This window comes from Athene cunicularia (assembly GCF_003259725.1).
Source record: "Athene cunicularia isolate RWA chromosome 4 unlocalized genomic scaffold, athCun1 chr4_part2, whole genome shotgun sequence".
Lineage (NCBI taxonomy): Eukaryota > Metazoa > Chordata > Aves > Strigiformes > Strigidae > Athene > Athene cunicularia.
The window spans coordinates 32116605-32137371 of NW_020799099.1; the positions used below are offsets into that span (position 1 = coordinate 32116605).

A 20767-nucleotide genomic window follows, 5' to 3' on the forward strand; every position below is an offset into this window, starting at 1 on the left:
AGCTGCCCTGTCTTGCAAAAATGGAGAAGGCCCATGTACATTCATCTGTGGAGAAGTAAAAAGAGGGACTTTTTATAACTTCCTATGAGACTGGAAGTACATTATTACTACGGAGTGTAATGGTAAAGTGCACTGGACCTTGCACACTGTCCGTGACTTGTGCAGAGCTGGTGACACAGTGTAATAGTATGTGTAGCAAGTGTTTGCATATGGGCAATTACATTAAGTGTTTTCTTAAGAGATGAGATCTGTAGGAATTGCATGATAATACTGGGATTAATGGTGATTTAGCATCAGGGAGGCCCAGGCAGCTCCAGCCATCTGCTCTGGTTTTGCCTGCTAAGTTTATTGGTGGGTGGGTGACTGACTTTCCTAGTGTCGCATAAGCTGAATGGTCAAGGAAAAATCTCATGTATGTGATGGAGTAGTGCCAATTCCCTTTCTTTGCCAGATTTATCCAGTCAACTCTGGAAATATGCATTCTTCTAGTCCTAGTTTAGGTCATAAATGAAAACGGGCCTCTTCTCATGTGCATGCTTTTATAGATATTAGCACTGTTTAATATTAGAGACTGAGTGTTGTTCCTGTAGTTATTCCCAGCTAGGGAAGTACAGAGAAAAATGAGCATTATGCAAAGATGCCTTTCATGTGGTCCTAAAGTAAAAGATGTGGGATGGTAAGATGTTTGGAGCAGGAACCCACCTGCTGCTTGTTTTCTTGAGTTGTATTGAAATAAAAATCTTGTAAAAAATACTTTATATACTTAATATCTTAATACTTAATATCTAAAAAATACTTTATATACTTAATATCTTAAGTGTCATTTTGTTGCTTTCTGTGTGAGTACTTTCTGCTGGTGAGTCTTATTATTTGTTAATTATTTAATGTAAACACCAGATGTAAAGGACTGCTATGCTTTCTTGCATAGAATGGTATCAAAATGGTATTTTGATTACATTTTGATACCATTGTATCAAATTACAATTTGATACTATTGCAAAATAAACCACATGGTTCCATTTGTTTATACACGCTTGTAGGATGATAATGTCTACCTCTTTTTCAGGAAGCAATTTTACAGTCAGACACTGTTAAGAGGTGAATATATTGGGTTTTTTTCTCACTACAGGATTTTTGGATAGGTTTTTAAGATTACTGTGAGAGATTTTTAAACGATATTGCATTACACTTAGCATCACAAGACTGTTCACTCTTTTTGTGTAGATAAATACTCCTACTGCACTATTTTATTGGATTGTGAAACAGAGAGCTGGTTTCTGCTTAAAAGGAGGAACAAAAGAGCTTAACTTTCAGATTTATTGTTTATTCCCGCCTTAAAATCCTTTATAACCTTTATAGAAATAATGTGTATCACTTAAAATGAAAAGGATGGAACAGCAATTTCACTCTTGGTTTATACTGGAGGTTCTTCTAAAATCCTAATACTTGATGACCTCCAACTATTTCTGTAAGGAATGTATCATCCCCTGTTGAGTTCTACAGAATCATTCTGTCAAACCATAAACCACAGGTTTTTTTACCAACTCCTGTGTGTTTTTTCAGAAGTGTCTCCCTTGTCCTGTGTCATTAAAACGCATAATGTGAGTGAGCAGGGGTGACAGCTCCCATTTGCAGTATAAAGTAGAGCTTGCAGAAGTAGAAGGAGTGGCCTTGATTGTGTTGATGAGGCTCAGGGTGGGATGCTGCAGATAACATAGTGGCAATGGGAGAAAAGTCTTAAAAGCGAGGAGAAAGTTCTGTGTGAGCGGCTGCCCTGCGGGGAGGCAGTTGTCCAGGAGGTCAGATAAATTTTGGTGAAGTAGCCTGATGTTAAGACTGTGGTTTTCAGCCATTGCTCATGGTCTGCAGACTGAGGGGTGACCACTGGTGTTGCCAGATAAATTTCAGGAGGCAACTGCTGTGTTTTATAAAGCGTTTTTGATTCTGCTTCCATTTCTACTGCACACCAGAAGCTGATACTTTTTTCTCACCAGCTGTAACTCATTTCTTACTACATTTATACTGACTTGTGAAAGACTCAGCCTGTGCATTTAGATGGAGAGTCAGATTGCCTTTTGCTTCCTTAAAATTACTTACCTTAATGTGCAAATAAAACTTGAGATAAACTTGTGGAGGCATAATTGGTAAGTTTTTAGTGCTCAGTTGGATACACTGACTTTATGAAAAATCAGGCTGCTTTTAGGAATGAGTTCAATGCCTGAAACTACAGTTTGCTGCTTTATTTCAGGCCTGATGCTGCAGTGGATAATTAAAATATATCAATAAGACATTAATGATGAAAAAAAAAATTCTTCATGTGAAGGCACATGACCACATGGAAATTATTTATTTTAGAAAGGATCTGAACTGAATTAGAAAACATTCAGTCTGCTGAGTTGCCTGACATGTTGGCTGTAGCAGACAGAAAAACTTGAGACTCGGTGATGGCTTGCATTTGGAGGAGAGTCTTTCAGACACTTGAATTTGCTTTTTATATTTTTCTTAATGAAATGCACGTTATCAAAAATGGTGACAGTGTTTTGGAGTCTGAGGCCTAAGGACAGGCAGTGAATAGAACTTGGTCTCCTTTTTATTCTTCGGTTCCTCTATGGATAATGAGCTTGGCCTCATGCAGTGTTTCCAAGGGAATTAATTTGTCTTTGCTTCTGGTTATCAAGTCCTTCAGCTGGTCATTAATCTTCAGGAAATGTTATGGAGCTTGAGCCTTATTACTTAAACAGAGTTCATCTTGTAGTTAGCTTTTCATGCTTAAGATGTTGCTCTTGAATGCTGTGTTTCTTAGTAAAGGAAAGTTTCTTTGGGGGTGGGTATTATGAGTTACATTCTCATCATAAGGGGTTGGTTCACATCTTCTGTTGGATATAAAGCTAAAATACTGTAATAGTATTTTATTTGATAGTATTTTGGATACTGTGTTGCTCTACATATATAGAATATCTGCTTCCTGAGTTGTGAATATGCTTAACATTAATATATGGTGAATATTTGGTTATGCATATATCTGTCTAATTATAAGGAATGAGACAAAGCCTGTTCCATGTCTAATGTTTGTCATTCATTGGTGTGTTGCAGCTGTTAAACAGCAAAGAAGAAATGAGCAGAAAATAATAATAATTTCAAACCAAAATACTGTGCTACAGGTAGCACCAGGAACTGAACTTTGGATGGTCTGGTTCTTGGACAAGTAAAACAGCTTTTGCAGAGAACTTTATTATAGTTTGTTTTGCTGGAAAATTGATGGGACTGGGAATGAGATGAAGCAAAAATGGCGGAAAAAGGTGCTCAGGAACGTGTGAAGCAGTGGAGGTGTGAGATTGGTGGTGCATTGCTACCTCCGGCCATCACTTCTGCTCTCTTGTCTCTCCAGGCATCCTTAACAAACTCACATCTATTGGTTGTAAACAGCCATGGCAGAAAAAAAACAGGCTGAAGGATTTTATATGTCATGACTGAGCTAGCAGGAGACTAAATGATGCATAGATAGCCATTTTGTCATGGGGGCAGAGAGAGGAGGGACCTAGAGAAAACATGCTTTGTGTTGTGGGCTTGGCTAGCACTGCATGAAGAACAGCCAGACAGAGCTAGAGGGACACAAAACAAATACCTGTGATTTAGGAAATGGGAGGTTTTATTCTGATGGCAATAGCATGAAGTGTAGCACTCAATAATGGTGTCTTAATTTTCTCTACTTTTTTTTCTGTTTTTTTGCGTCATGCTTTCAGTAAAGCATTAAGAAACTTTAGAAGCAGCAGAGGCCACATCACTACCTGACTTAGCCAAGAAGCATTACATATATTAGTTAGAAGGAATAAGAGAATATGGAAAGTGCACAGCTATTGACAAATAATAGGGTTTCTTTCCCCACACCAGATACAGGCTTTCACCTCATTTCAAACACCAGAAATAATTTTTTGTCCTCCAGTAGGTAGCAACCCCTCTATGTGCTTTAAGTTTTTTAACAGTGTGATCAGAGGCTTGTGGCAGTCAGTCTTGGGTGGCTATAGAGGAAGATAAAGTGGGTAACTTTCACAAAGACTTATTCCCTGAAGTGAAGGTGACAAATTGATAACAGTTGTCCTGTTCCTTGTAATTTCACATATTCCCTTGATCTTGTCAGAAAGGAGCTCTTGTGCATTAGACTAATCATGATATCAGGTCAATATTGGGCAGTCTGAGAAAACCAACACTCAAGTGTTTTCCACCCCACACTCCCTCTAAATGCTGAAATGTTGCTGTAAAAATCCCCAAACGATTAGGGATGATAAGCAGTTACGTGATAATTGGTTTTGTCTACAGCTTGACCCTCAACACACTGCTATATGTACTGTGATGGACTTTTTTGATCGTTTTTCCCTTTTCCTGTTTTAAGGGAATTTCAGCACTGTGGGAGGTCTGTGTCCATTAAAAGGACCTGTCATGATGACTTTTTTTTCTCCCTTTTATTTACTTGGATGTGGTACAAGTGCCGCATGGCTCCTGAAGTAACAAAATGAATAGCTCACAAGAGAGCCTCGTTAGTCTTTAAAAGAAAATAATTCAGTTCTTTTAGCCTATTAGTGCTTAAGAATAGCTTTCTCTAAGACCATTACCTCTGGGATAAAAGCCATATTTGCAGCTGAATAAGCAGCATGTACAACATGACTTGTTGCTAGGGAAAGAGGCTTTCTTAGATCTCTGCCAAGCAGAGTGACTTGTATAGTAGATAAAAACTGAGTGACCTCAAACTGCATTCTTGAAATCCTCTTTACTCATCAGTTGGCAGTCTGAAAATATTTCTGTCTTCCTGGAGCTGCTCTCATTCCCCTTTCCAACTCAGACAGTCAGCGACGTGGGAAAAGAAGCCCTTTCTGCATATCCAGGCCAAATCTGTGAGGGCAGTGCTCTCTACAGACTCTTGTCATCCCAGTGAAATGCCCAAAACCCAGCTGCACGTGGCTCCATCGAAGCCTGTGACATGTGAGCGGAATAGGCTGTTAAATTGGCACTTTTCTGTTTTCATCGCTGCATCAAAGGGCCAACTTTTTTCCAGTGCAGGAGAACCGTGCGGAATATATCCTGGGAAGGCAGAATTTCATTAGCAAAGCATGTAACAACTGACTACAGGGAGTAAAATAATTTGGAGCACATTTCTGAATTCTTTGGTGTAGCCTCATCTCAGACATTGTGATTGCTGGAGTACTGAGCTACAGCTGGAAAATGTGCCCATAGTGCTGCTCCTGGATTTGGCACCAGTGCTGTGTGGACTAACTCAGCAGTCTTTGGTGGTGGTGGGCTTTTCTGGTTTTTAATAGTTGAACCCTGGTTTTGGTGGCATCATTGGTACAAGCCTTCATCAAGAATAATTCTAAGGTTGTAAAATAGACCAGACAGTGTAAAAGTATTGTAATAAACTATGGTAACTAATTTGCTAAGTTAAGCAAGGCGGGTGCTGTAATAAACTATTGTAACTGATTTGCTAGGCTGGGCAAGGTGGGTAGGTACACTTGAATGATCTGTAAAAGTTAAACAATTAAATGTAAAGTGTGCCATTCGGTTGGAACAACGTAACCGTGTCTCAGAACCCCCACCTAGAGCTGACATGTAACTGCTGTTTGAAGAAAAGCCCTCCAAAAGGATGGGATCATGAGGCTTTTAAAAGATCCAATAGGAGAAAAGAGCACCAGGAGACCAAGGCTTCGAGACTTTCAAAAGACCCAGTAGGAGGAGGACATGCACCCCAGCAACCCAAATGACCCAATGGAAAAGAGCAGGACAACTATCTGATGGGAGGAGATTGGTTAAAAACAATGGCACAAAAGTATAAAAAACCGCTGCTTTTTGGAACTCGGGGTGCGTGTGGCAGAGCTGCGGCTCTCCATGCACCCAGCGCTGCTTTGCCTATTGCTTCCCACCCTAAATTGATTGAACCCAAATAAAATTATGTATTTTTATAAAAATTGGCTTTGATTGTAACAGTATGGTAAGAGTCCTTTAAACAAGACATTTAACTCTTTATCAGCAGCAAGGCACATAAAAATGCTTTTTGCTCTTTAACAGCTGAAGTTTGTAACAACTGCACAGAATGCAGTGTAGTGGAGAAGAAGCTGAGATGATGCCATACTGATGAGTATAAGAAACTTCAATACAGCAGGTCCACATCAGTGCCTTCATTCAGCTCAGGTTTATCAGATGGTTCCTTTTCCCCCCTGTGGAAATGAGGACAGTTTGGTTTTAGAATTCATCCTTTTGCTTTAAGAATAGCAGGTTCAGAAGTTGATCCTGCATAAGTGAAAAAAGGGTAGTTAATAGTTTTTAAAAGTTTATATACCGAAATGGGCTTGTTGGTTATTGCTCTGACATCTACTATTCTTATTTCCAGTGTCTGTTAGTTGTGAAGACATTGCACAGGACAGCAGGGACCACGACAGACTGCAACTCTCTTGGTACTAGCATTATACTAATAATAATGAGTGACAGAAGTCCCAAAATCCTGACAGTCTATAGTGTGAGGCTGTGTCCTACCTATCCTTTGGATAGATGTTGTAGCTGTCTCAGTTTAATAACAGACAAGAATTCCCTGAGGCTGGTGGTGGTTGTCATTTGGTTGACTGGCACTTATATTTAAAAGGCCTCTTGGCCAGCAATACCTTAAGACTTGAAGAGATGGTGCAAAACAGCTGTGTATCAGTGAAAGTGCTCTGAAACTCTGTGACAAGGACTGTGTACTGAATATCTGACAGGAGCATTTGCAGGCTTTGCTACTTGCATTGCTTTCCTAGATGCTAAAGCCATTTGAAAATAAACTTATTTATCCTAAATTATTCTTGGCACTTGAAGCTTTTTAAATCTTTGTGTAAATGGAACATAAGACTTTATGCTTGGGAGGAGATCATTAAATGGTAGTACAAATTTGTGTTTCAAACGGAAATCTACTCAATCCCCTAGAATGGAATTCTCATCAGTTGATCTTGTTTGCTTTAAAGGGGGGGGAAGGAAAGAAAGATTCCCTGGAGTGATCATTGATACAAACTCTTCTTATGAGAAGGAAAGGAGGTGGTTTAGAGATGGGGGTTTCTAATTCAGAGTTGTGGGAAATAGCCTTTTGTTCCCTAGCACAAACACTGCTAAAAATAGATGGATACTGTTGCTTGGAATGAACTTGTTACTGTTTGTGTTTGAGTGACTGTAATGTTTACCATCTTGCTATTCAAGGGAGCTCTCAGGCTGGAGAGCTTGCTTGTTCTGTTTGTGCTAAGTGTATTCCAGGGGGTCCCACTTCTTGATTGGAACTCTGACAATGGATCGTAGCAGTAGAAATGATGATAACTTTCTTCATTCTGCATAGCTCCAAGAATCTCTTGGGATATCTCCGCTGATGGAGGCAGAAATGAGTTTGAACCAAAGTCGTCTGTATTTTAGATATAGGCTGTCACTCAGTGGCTCTCTTGGTTGTACTAGTTTTTCCTTGTGTACATCCTTAAATGTTTCTCGGGCTAAATAGCAAGCATTTGTGAAAGGTTCCTGATGGATGGGATGTGAGGCCCTGGTATTCTTCCTTTGCAATGGAAATGTTTAATCTCTTTGTTCCTAGGGGTTGTGTGCACCTAGTCTCCCCTGACCTGTCCCACAGGAGGGACCTCTCCTTTGGGTGCTCACTGGAAAAGGTGGGAATTGTGCCTGGCTTCTGTGCAGGCGCTTGTCTATGCAAATAACTGAGTTCCTGAGTAAAAATGGCAAATCATAGCAGCATAATATCCTTTCCTTTAGACAGATGATTCCTAGGACAGCTGTTCAGTGAAAAGCCTTGGAATGGATAAAAACTTGCTTTTCCACAAACGCAGTATTTCATATCCACCCCCCTTCCAACTCCAAAATCTTCCTGTGAGTCTAGATGTCTTTTCTTGGATTGCTGTGGGGCACATTGAGCAGCAGCTCACCTGCAGCTGTCTGCTTTGCTTGGGGTATCTGTCCAGTTACATTATACGAGTTAACCAGTTTGTGTTTTGTATTTCCTTGATGATTGTAGATTTAAAATGTAAAAATTACCAGAATTAGAAGAGGAAACCAATGAAGAGAGCTCCAAAGCTATACATGTAAGATGCTGGTTGTCAAAATCGGTGCCAACATCTTTACAACATGATTTGATTGATGTAACAGTTAAAACGGCAGCCTTAAGCAGGATGCTTTTGTGAATAAGATAATTTATCTCAGCAAATGTGTTCACATAAATGTTTTAAAATGAAAGGCATGATAAATCTGTCTAGAGCCTGCACATGGTAGAGCTGCCAAACCTGCTACCTGTTAAAGATTTTAATGAACTGTTCTTCATTTAATAGGAAAAGTCAAATTAATGCTGTCACTTGCCTTTGAGGCTTACCTTATCTCACGCACCCTGAGATATTTAGCAAATGCTTCTAAGTGGAGCAACTCTGGTGTTCCAGTTAGAATTGCATCAAACTGGTGAAGAAGGCCATTAAATCTTAAATCTGGTTTTCATGCAGCTCAACCATGAGGATGGGCTTTTTGTTCAAAGCCACGGGGACCCAGTGTTTTATCATGAGCCAAAGGATACCCAAGCTCATGCTGTGCCATGTGATCAACAGGAAATTAGTTCCTCTGGATTTTCTAAATGGAAGATATGTTTCTCAGAGTAAACCAAAAATGTACTAGGACGTTATACTTCTGTCTAAAGAGAGAGAGAAAGCCTTTGAGTGCCTTAAGCCCTGTAAGACAGGGCTTTGTGGAGTTTTTTTTGCAGTAGTGGGAGAAGGGTTCACGCAAGTCTCATTTCTACAGCCTGTTTTCAGGGGAGAATTAGGAGATATGAAATACTGAACTTGGAACATCTGCATAAGGACAAATGCTATCCTCTAAGAGTCTGCAGAAAATTTGTGGGCTGTTTTTTTACCACTGAGATAAGTGGTCACTTAAGGGCCTTTGACTGGGAATGGTTTGGACAATGACAACTTACTAAGATCCTTTTTTCTATGCTCTTCAGTGAATCACCACTCTTGTTTTCCATCCACGAGCATGGTGGATGCTTGTTATGTAGTTCCTTGATTGTCCTTCACTTACTGTGGGTGTAGAAGATATTTCTCACTGACTAAACAATACTCAACTTCTAGTTAAGCTATGCGATGACTAGACTGAAGATCTCTGATTTTGCAGAAGGGATCTAGAAGGTAGAAAGGAGCTAGAAAAAGTAGAAGCAGTAGGTAAAGAGGTAGCAAAACAAGGGAGGAAGCCATGAAGAGATTTGAGGCACAGAGGCTAAGTAATAGGCACAATCAATAATAGCTGTTGGTAGCAGCACAGGAGTTGTAAAATTAAATCCTAAAAAAAATTTCAAAAACAATAATTACCTTCATTGTCTATTCTGACTTCAACAGGCTTTGAAGAAGCTTTGAGCCAATGGCTCAAGCGTGAAATTGAAATTCAGGAGCGTTTCTGTTTTTCTTTTGGCTGAACTACATTTTATCCCATGAGGCAAAATGATGTGACGGCTTTCACAAGCAAGTTGAAATTTGAGACACCCCCTCCCTTTTTCTTGCTCTGTTCTAGTCAGTACCTTGGTTTCCCATGATGATCCCTGCCTCCAGCTGTAGTCTGTGTGCTCTGTAGCTGTGAGCATGCCAGAAAAATGGGGCCATTTCTGGTTAGGCTCCAAAGTAAACATTTTTACTTGCAGGTTGGTGGACTAACATATTTGATGTCTTTGCCCTGTGTTTTCACTTTGAAGAAAATAAACGTGCAACTGAAATAAATGTGCTTCTAAAAATGCTTAAAACTAAGGAGCTGTCTGTCTTTCAAAAAAGAAGGTTCCAAAGTGTTGACAGCAGATGACTGATATTAACTCTTTTTTTTCCTTGTTAGTTGGAGGAGAGGCCCCTTTTCAACATTAACTCCAGACAGGAAGCAGTCCTGTGGCCAGAGTATTAGTGTGTTTGCCAAAAAACCTGGAGTTTTGTTTCTGTTCACCTGCTGTGTGAACTTTGTCTTGGTTTCTCTTCTTGCATAAATTGCAGTTCATCCTCTGGTTTTGTAAGGGATACTGTGGTCTCTCCTGCAGACCATGCAGACCTTCATGGACATTTATATTATGGTAATCTATGAGAATAGAAACATGGAATCTAAACTATTTATATTAATATGGTGTGGAACAGAGCAGCTGCTACAGTGCAGTTAATAATGTTGGCCTCCAGTCACCCTGAATCCAATTTTACCCTAGACTGTCTGGCACTCTGAAAGACACTGCTCCAAGAGGTCTGCAGAAAGCTTGACACGCTGTTTTATGGAAGAATGTATAAACGATGATTTGGTACTTAAATATGAAAACCCATAAAAAGCTGTAATAAACCTAAATACACTCAGTTATTCTTGCTGTACCTTTACAGAATGTTGTAAAATACCTTTAGTGTTATTAGAAGTGAGTCAAAATCCAGATTCATACTCATAGAGTGGTTTGGGTTGGAAGGGACCTTAAAGATTATCTAGTTCCAACCCCCTGCCATGAGCCTGAACCCTTCCAGGGAGGGGGCAGCCACGGCTTCTCTGGGCAACCTGTGCTGGGGCCTCACCACCCTCACAGGAAAGCTTTCACCTTCCTCATATCTAATCTAAATCTGCTGTCTTACAGTTTAAAACTGATACCCCTCATCCTATCCCTACACCCCCTGATAAGGAGTACCTCCTCACCTTTCCTGTAGCCCCCTTTAAGTACTGGAAAGCTGCTATAAGGTCTCTCTGGAGCCTTCTCTAGGCCTGAACACCCCCAGTTCTCTCAGCCTGTCTACTCAGAGGAGGTGCTTCAGACTCCTGATTTTCTTTGTGGTCTCCTCTGGACCCTCTCAAGCATGTCTGTGTCCTGATGTTGGTGCCCCCCGAGCTGGACACAGCACTGCAGGGAAGGGTCTCAGTGGAGCAGGGGGGAGAATCCCCTCCCTTGACTTGCTGGTCACCCTGCTCTGGAGGCAGCCCAGCACATGGTTGGCTTTCTGTGCTGTGAGTGCACATTGTGGGGTAACAGACAGTTTTCCATCCACCAACACCCCAAAGTCCTTCCCCTCAGGGCTGCTTGCCCAGCCTGTATTTATGCTTGGGATTGCCCTAGCCCATGGGCAGAACCTTGCACCTGGCCTTGTTGAACTCCATGACTTTTGCACAGTCCCACCTCTCCAGCCTGTCCAGGTCCCTCTGGATGGCACATCCCTTCCCTCCAGTGTGCTGACTGCACCGCACAGCTTGGTCTTGTCAACAAACTTGCTGAGGGTGCACTCAATCCACGTTGCTGACAAAGATGTGTAACGGCACCAGTCCCACACCAACCCCTTAAGATGCCACTTGTCAGAGCTCTCCGCTGGGACATCGAGCTTGACAACTACTTTTTGAGTGCAACCATCTGGCCATTTCCTTATCCACCAAGTTGTCCACCCATCAAATCCATGTCTCTCCAGTTTAGAGACAAGGATGTCACGTGGGACGGGGCTTTGCACAGGTCCACTTAGATGATGTCAGTTGCTCTTCCCTTATTTACTGGCACTGTAACTCCATTGTGGAAGGCCACCATATTTGTCAGACATGATTTACGTTGGCTGTCACCAGTCACCTCTTTATCACCTACCTTAGCTTAGTTACCAGGAAGATCCATTCCACAATTTTACCAGGCACGGTGGTGAGACTGACTACGATAATGAGAGATTCTGAAAGTTTTATTTATTCTCACTGAAGTAAATGCTATTTTGAGACAGCATAATCTTGAAACATACTGGCTATTTTGAAAAGATACCTTTAATTCAAAAAGTCAGTCTCCCTGCAGTTCCTGGTAAGGTCCAGGAACAAATCCTTCTGGGGACTTCTGTGTACAGAGGGAGCAGCTGTAGAGCTCAGCTTTGTCAATGCCTTGGATGTGATCTCCCATACTGTCCTTATAGGCAAACTGCTGAGATAACAAATGGAAAAGTGGATTTATTTTTTTTTTTCCATGGTTACCTTTTGAGTATAGCCCCTTTCAGCCTGTGTTAGCTTATGATCTTCATCTTGCACCTTGTAAATTCCTCTTGGAATAGCAAACTAGCATCCCTGTCTTGGCTGTCAAAGAAGGTAAATAGAAAAGGAGGGAGATCCAAGGGGAATCAATAGGTCAGTTAAACTAGCACTGAGAGGATTTGTTTGTGATGGTCCCTGAGTGGTTTTTGCATTATCCTGTGTTTAATTTTGTGACCCAGATCAGTTCATGGACTTGCCACAACTTGAAAGAGCCCTGAATGCAGGGTGCAAGTTGAGGATTATGAAGAAACCATGTATACATAAACTGTCACGCACGCCTGTGCAAGCAAAACTGCAGAACTGCATGTGTTCTGCATAACTGAATGTGTCTGGAGATTTGGGGCTGTTGTGATCCAGTGGTGCTTGACTTGACCTAAATCAGAATCACAGAATCATTTGGGTTGGAAAAGACCCTTAGGATCATCGAGTCCAACCCTCAGCCCGACTCTACAAAGTTCTCCCCTACCCCACATTCCCCAACAGCTCATCCAAACGACCCTTAAACACACCCAGGGATGGGGACTCCACCCCTCCCTGGGCAGCCTATTCCACTCTCTGACCACTCTTTCTGGGAAAATTTTTTCCTAATGTCCAGTCAGACCCTCCCCTGTTGCAGTTTAAAGCCATTCCCCCTTGTTCTGTCCCTGATCCCCTGTGAGAAGAGCCCAGCACCAGCCTCTCTGCAATGTCCTTTCAGGGAGCTGCAGAGAGTGATGAGGTCTCCCCTCAGCCTCCTCCTCCTCACACTGAACAGCCCCAGCTCCTTCCCTGGCTCCTCACAGGATTTATTCTCCAGGCCCTTCCCCAGCCTTGTTGCCCTCCTCTGCCCTCACTCCAGCCCCTTGAGATCTCTCTCGTATTGAGGTGCCCAGAACTGGGCCCATCACTCCAGGTGTGGCTTCACCAGTGCAGAGCACAGGGGGACTGTCACCTCCCTACTTCTGGTGGTAACCAGCTCCCACTTAACCCCGTCTTAATTTTGTAATAAATTAGGGGATAGCTGGTGCTTTTTCTTACATGCCTATTAACTTAAACATAGTCCTTGAAAAACACTTCAAGTATTCTGAGGAGACTTACATAAATGTAATGGAAAACTTCTATTTTTTTGTACAGTGACACCTGCAAGACCTATATTCTACAAAACTCTTCTTTCTCCCCAGCACATGGGAACATGCCTATGCAGTAACTTCCAGGTGAAAATAACAAGTGTTTCACTTACGTTGTCTCTCCAAAATTCTGCCTCAAGTTCTGGAAGTATGTTTTAATTCATAGATATATTTATGCAGGTATATGTTTTGCCGAAGAGACTAGTTTTTAGAACACCTTCATATTGCCAAAAGTATCAGCTTTCCATGGCAAACTCGGCATGTTTATAAACAACGTTAGTGTTTTGTGTGCTTGCATCCATCAAGTATCGAATAGTTAATTTCCTAAGGCAGCTTTTAATCAGCCAGTATTCTCTGCTCTGTAATAGAAATGGTTGTGTAATAAAAATATTTAAGGATACTTCTCAGCATGTTACTAATACTTTGATTAAGAAACAACTAGATCTCATACAAAAGCTATAAAAATGTGAAGTTATCAAAATGTGTGATTCAGATCATTTATAAAGATGACAAAATTGAGAAGCCCGGTTTTAAATTGAAAGCAGTATCACAGAATAAAAAAAAAAGCAGACTAATATGCTGAACTGAAAGTAAAACCAGGAAAAAATCTGGTGTATACAAATTGTACTGCTTGAGAAGTAGTTTGTGATCAGTGAATCAGTTTTCTACTTGTGTTAATTGTTCAGATAGTACAAAATATGACCCCAGTCTCCCTGAGATAGAATCACTGTAATTAACATAATCCCTTAGACAAGGACCAACAGTGTGTCTTACACTAGATGCCAGGAAGCTAAATGAGCTATTTAATTTGTGTTGATGTGTATTTGTAGTTCAGTAGTACTTATAAGCCATGGTCATAAAACATTTACTCTATAGGCAAAATATAAACAATGTCTAGATGTTAAAACAACAAGCAATATATGCATTAAAAAAGCTTGCAAAGGAAAGTTAACCCTTGCTATTAAGGTCTAATATTTTTCCATTGGAAACTAAATTATTTTTCTTCTTCAACAAAAAAACCTGCAAGATGGTAACTTACATAGGACAGGCAAATTCCACTGGAATATTCTTGCTAGCCACAAGTCAACAAGAATATTTGCACAGGAAAAGAAGAAACGCCTTCAGTAGAATTGTATTCCCTCTTCCATGTTTCTGTCACCCTTATTTACTTGTGCAGTAAAAATTGTACTGTATGTGTAACTTTAGGAAATCTGCAGCAACTTCAACCTTTACTACATGCTGACCTGGAAATGAATTGTCCTCAGGTGGGATGCTTGGCCATATATAGCTTTCCTGGAAAAAAAGCTGTCTGTGTTGGGGTTGGAAAGGATTTTATTACTTAAATTCAACATGGAAATCATAAGCAAAACCAAAACCAAACTGATTTGAATCATCATTTTCTCAAGGCAAGAACAGTTTTATGTTAATCATTCCTGATAAATACTTGTCTTTATATTTGAAGTGCTTCAGAGCTGAAGACTCTCAAGGATGTGTCCCCAGCTCTTTACTGTTTCTTCTCATATTCACACTGGACCTAGAGAGCAAAGGTGGGTTTTGTATATTTAAAAATTATTTATCTGGTTTGACTTTTCAGTTTTAAAAGCCCTATTTTGTCCTTTTAGTAGGCTTTATAAGAGCAGAGTAGTATTAAGTTGTCATAAGCAAAACTCTTTATTACAAGCTAAGCCAGTAAGAAGCGCTGAAGAAAAGGTGGAGGGAAGAAGGATAATGATCTTAGCTGATGCGCTTTGAAAGTGGTAGGTTATTTCCGATGATCAGAAGCAGTCTGACCTCTACTTGGGATTCGCCTGACCATGGTTTTAGCCACTACTGGTTTTCTGATTGTGTGTGTTAAGCTAACTGTATTTAAGTGACAGTAAAACTGGATTTCTTCTGGTGCTAAACCAGAGTGACTGCAGGGTTCCTGCTGGCAGGTGTAGCACAGTCCCCTGTGAACCTGCCTCAGACACCCATGTAAGCTCCTTCCCCTGCAGAGGCCTCTCTGGGAGGGTTTTTTGGGACTTCGAAATGGTGAAATCCTAAGTATTGATTTCATTTGGTTATTATTTGTATGGCGCTTTTTTTTTTTTGTCCTTGTTGATGATCTTCAGAAAATTATGGCAGGTCACTGCACTGAAGTATGTGGTTATTTTGGAGCAAATTGCTTCAGCTCCTTTTGGCCCCCCAACCAGATTTGAGAGAGAGGTTGTGAGTTTTATTTTCTCATCTCTTGTGTTGTTTTTTTCTGTCTTCTCTTTGCTGGGTCCAGTGTTCCCACTGAGGCTGTTTCAGTTCAGAGGTAAATAGACAAGTTATTTGTTCCTTCATCATCAGTGCTTCAGGATGACACTTGCTCTTTTAAGTGTTGTGATATCTATTGCTCATATTAATCTGTAACTGTTAACTGTTACAGGGGTCAGGTCTTGAAAAGTCAACCGTAACTAGCAGCTGCATTTTTTCCAACAAGAATGCAATACTGTTAGTGTTTCCACAGTTTGTTAGACTGTTTTCCCCCTCAATAAATTCTCCTGAAATGTGAAAGCATAATTCAGAATAAGACGCAACAATGCACTTGATTATCATTAGCAGTTCTGCTAATTATAAATGTTTTCCTTTCCATCGTGGACAAGAGCCCACCAGCTGTTGGAGTTAAACCAAATAAAGTGTATAAATGATATCCACTTGACCCTTGGAGATAAGGCAGCTGTGCTCGTTGCCCACCTTTTCAAAATAAGAAACCAAGATGGAATAGAAAGTTCAGTTTTAGGGCTTTTTTCCCCTCTTTGAATCTTATCTTGAAAATGTTTAGTTCAGTGTTTAATGACTGATTGATTTAACCTGCTCAATCATACATGCTCCATTCTCTTAGTATTGGTCTGTCTGTCAAGACTGTTACTGGAGAGCTCTGTATATAAATGAGAGGCCTTACTTGAAAATTTCTCCAGTCAAATATCATCCTTTTGGGGAATAATTGCATTGTTTTGGTCTAGACATTCTCAGGACTAGAAGTCAGTAAATTTCCTTTACAAAAGAGATGTGTAAAGCAAGACTTGGTCCTCTGTGTTCTGATGCTTTGGTCTTTATTGGCTTTTTCCTTGGGAAAATAGTTTAATAATAAACTGTTTCTTGTTGACTAGAGCTATTGAAAGTAAGATTTTTTTTCATATCTGCCTTTCTCTTCAACTAAGGCCCAGTCCCATTGTTGTCTATTGATCAAAATTTTATGTTTGTTATGAAGCCTAATTTTATTGAAACTTCCATGCATGCATCTAATAATGGGCTTAGCTTGTACCCATGAGTCCTTAAACTCAGTGAAGTCTCTGAATTTATTTATACATGTCTCCTTTATCTTCAGAAAATACCAAGGGGGTCTGTTCTGTAAGCAACATGGCTATTGTAGTGTGGGTTCCCCAGGAAGGCACCTTATATTGTAGAGCTTCTGCAGTGTCTCTCAGCTGCTGGACCCCATGTCCTGTCCTCTTCAGTCCCAAATCACAGTCCTAGTTACTCCTGGGAGTGCTTGTGTTTTAGCAGATGCACACCATGCCTTCATGCCCAAGGTAACTCATGAATTGGGTCACCCACTATAACTATTTTCCCAGCTCCTTATACCCCCCTGTGACAAACTTGGGAAAGAAAAGCAAAATCTCTCCAGGAGGCACAGTGTTTCTCACAGAAGCTGGCAACATATAATTCAATAAACTCATTCATCAGGGAGAAGCTAGGAGAGTGTGGGTAAAATAGAGGTGTTGAAGCTTCTCTGGATACCACAGAAAATCTGCTTTAGAAAGGAAAGCTGCTTCATACTAACCCAAGATCTGTCTGAATCTCTTTAAAATAGCAGGCAGGATTTAAAGAGGGAAAAGAGCATGTTAAGTCTATTTTCAACTGTAACATAGGGGTTGGTGCTGGGAAACATTCAGAAAGAGAAAAAGCTTTTAATAATTTCAGAGTGTCTCAGACATGGTCAGGAATGTTCACTCTACTCTCTTACCATTACTAGAGAATGAAAATTGTAGGCATGCAATATGCCTGTATCTACCTTCAGTTTTAGGGAAACTTAATTTTTTGTAGTGTAATAGCTTAACTTGGTATGAGCTTTCTTCCTCTTGTGGAACAAAAAAAAAAGGAGTTCTTTTTCTAGTGGCTGCTCAAGCCAAGATTGCTTCATTCTTGAGGAAAGAAGTTTCTCTCAAGCAGAGAGAGGCACTCAACCGTTAACTGAAATGTGTGGCAGGAGAGAAGGATAAAAAACTATTTAAAGAAACTGTAATCACATACTAATAAAACTGCCAGCTTTGTGTCTGATGTCAAAATAAATACTTTGGTACATGTGGTTTTCACCCACCACAAAGGTGAATTTACTTCTTGTTTGGAAAATTAAGCTATGAGGTAGATTTGAACATTTCCTTAGGTAAAGGAAAAATCCCCTTTAAACTCCTGTTTGCAGGATTTGTGAGAACTAAATGACAATTCTCATTCTTAAGCAGAAACAAACTAGAGTAATGTGTTAACGTAGTGGGATGAGAAAATGTCAAATGCAGTGGAATTGATGCCAGAAAAATGTATGCTGGATTGACTGACTTTCATCCAGCCAACTCTATTTGTTTTGTAATTTTTAAATTTCTGTGTCCTCCTCTGTCTTCATTCCGGGCATGTTACATACCCCCTAAAATCTGAATAGCCCCCCTACCCCAGATGCCTTAATTATGAGAGCACTTCTTGTTCTCTCCCTGTGCATACTGGAAAACTGTAAATGGCTGCAGTAACTGCATGACGAAGACTGCATCACCTCCTGCAGTAATTGTACTTCTTCCAGAGCTTTGGTTGCTTAAGTTGTGTAAAAATCCACTCATAATTAAAAATTTTTAAATCTCATTCTCTTGTAATAAAGTATTATAAGAGAACATCTGATTCCTTCATTCTCTTATAGCTTATTAACTTTTTTATTGTTGTCCTGCTATTGTAACACACACTAGAAAACATGGCATTGCATATATATAACAGTGAGAATTCGGTCAAATCAGTAAAGCTCATTTTCTTTATGTAGTGTTTACTAGTAAGCTTTAAAACTCATAATGTACATGAGGGATAAGAGATTTCAGAACAAAAATGCTTCCTGTTTAAATTGAATAACAGCAATTATGTTGCTTCACGATATCAGTGGAGGTTACTAGTCAGAGCATTTACACTGCTTGAGTCACAGTTACAACCTTTTAGGCTTGCTCATAGTAACTACCCATTTATAGATTTGTTGCTAAGTAATCACACCAAATTACTTGATAGGTTATAACTGTAGGACAGCATCAGGAATGACTGAAATGTTTTGAAATTAGCCATTGTTACTTAATTGGATAGAGAGGCCAGTGAATTTGAAACAAAGAGCTGGCCTCTGGCAGAGGATGTTTTTTTGCAGACTAAGACTCTTCAAGTTTGCTTTCCTGATATACAGTAATAGCAAACACCAGAGCTGCACAAGGGCCAAGTGCGCCTGGGATCCCCTGGGCTTTTGCCCAGCCAGGGGTGGCTCAGGCAGTTCTCTGCCTCAGCACTGACCTGGGGTTTGGAGCCAGTGGTTGACTCACCCTGGGCCCTCTTTGAACTACAGGTATCTCTGCATAGGGAGTTAAATGAAGGGGCTGGATTTCACAGTTGCTTTGACCTTCTGCAGCAAGTGGCATTACTGGGATCTTGGAAATATGCTGTAATGGTGGAAATCAAGTTGGATTTTTAAGAGGTTATTGCAGTCAAACTGCACTTTCAGTGAGCACGCTGCAGGCTTCATTATTGACCTCAGTATAAATGGATTTCTGCCTGTGCTATAAACTTTCCTCCTCACCTCATCTCTGTAGTTTCTGACAGCACAAAGGGCTCACTTAGACTTGAGACGATCCACTTTTGCGATAGTTTAAAGGAAAAACCAGTATGAGGAATGAGAATTTATAATTATCCGATACCAGCTTGTGTTCCACTTTATCCTTCTTTACTATGCATCACTTGTATATGAATTCACAGTACATGTACACATCTGTATGCACATACGGAAATATATCTGTATGTATATATGTGCGTATGTATCAGGTGCATTATTTAATCTGGATTAATTAACAGGCTTTACTGTGAAGTACCTTTCAGGCTGCAACCTTGTAAATACTAGTGATATTATCCGCTAAAGGTAGTATTTTTCAGTTTAAGATGCTATCCAAGTTGAAATGCACTGTTGTTCTTAAGTACGACACTCAAGACTTTCCAGAAATGGCAACAGTGACAAAAGAAACCACATAACAGCACTGCACTCTACATGGCAGTGGGTCATAACAGACCCATGTACTCAAAGATCTTTTCTGCCTCTTAATCCTCTCCATCAGCTGCCTCCTTCTTGTCTGATGACCGTCCTACCTCTCTGAGAGCTGGTTCTTCTTTTCCCAGAGATGGAGGAAGGGATAAACCTTTTCTAAGAGCTGTGGAGTTGTTTAATCTGGCACCACCTAGGCAGGGAGAGGGCTTGGCATGGTGAACAGCAGTTGACTGCAGGCTGAAGACATTCTTAGCACTATTTCTGAGGACTGTTTTTTGCTGAGGGACACAGTCCAGCAGATTTGGGAGCCACCTTGCAGAGAGGCATGAGTAGCTGGGCTGCCTTTGTTCAGGGGCTGCACTCTGGCAAGGATAAAACCCTGGAAGCCTTTGCTGCCAAACCAATGCAGCCACTTCTGTGATGTTGTGGTTAACTGGTTAACCAACATCTAGAAACAGACAAAGAGGAAGCAGCTATGTGAAGATCCTTTTAAGTTAACTGAAACCGTACAAAAGTAACAGAAAAAAATCCCTGGGAAGAGTTTCCCATGAAACAAGAAAAACATATAGATAAATGCAGTGCTTATCTTGAAAACTGAAGTAGTATTCAATGATCTTTGATAAATCGGTGAAGTTGGAAGGGCAAGAAGAACATGTGGTATAACTGCTGATACTGTGGACTTCTGAAATACCTTTTTTAAGGGGCGGTAGGACAAACTAGGAGCAAGCAAATAGGCCAGTTCAGCCTTGGGTAACTGTATTAGAATAAATACTGAAGATGCTGTTTTGGCAAGAAAGCAGTTAATTTCCTTATGTGTCTACATGCATTTTGAGTAAAATACATCCAGAAGTACTGAAACTCATATATTTGTTTGCAGTTGCCAGTCAGCATCTTGAAGGCATGGGAATTCCTCGTACTGTAAGCTTCTTGGGGAAAACCTGCTATCTCTTGAACACAGGTGTTAAGTCTACGTCATAAAATAACGTTCAAACAGGTCTGGGTAAGCGTACCTAGAGAAGAGTAATGGCAACGAAAGAAGAGGCACAGGGTTGCTTCACTGTTCAAGTGTTACAGAATGTGCAAAAGGGAAATAACCTTGTCAGCTGGCTGTCACGAAGCACTGGTATGGTGGCTGTCCTGTCTGCTCTAACGTGCTTCCTCATGAAACTCATCTGCAGAATGGTGCCGAAAGTCTTGCAGTTTGCAGGGATAAAACATCTCTTTGAGGAAGACTATAATGCTGTGGCTAATCCAAAGTCATTCCTGCTGCACTGCAGTATTCTATCAGGCACTTTGTTCACTGAGTAGTAATTCTCTT

At 40.5% G+C, this 20767-nt stretch overlaps 1 protein-coding gene across 2 annotated transcripts in view; it reads left to right on the plus strand.

Annotated features, from left to right (window-relative positions):
- The window catches only part of ARHGAP24 (Rho GTPase activating protein 24), a 221006-nt gene that overhangs the window by 58274 nt on the left and 141965 nt on the right, over positions 1-20767 (plus strand). The window lies entirely within an intron of this gene.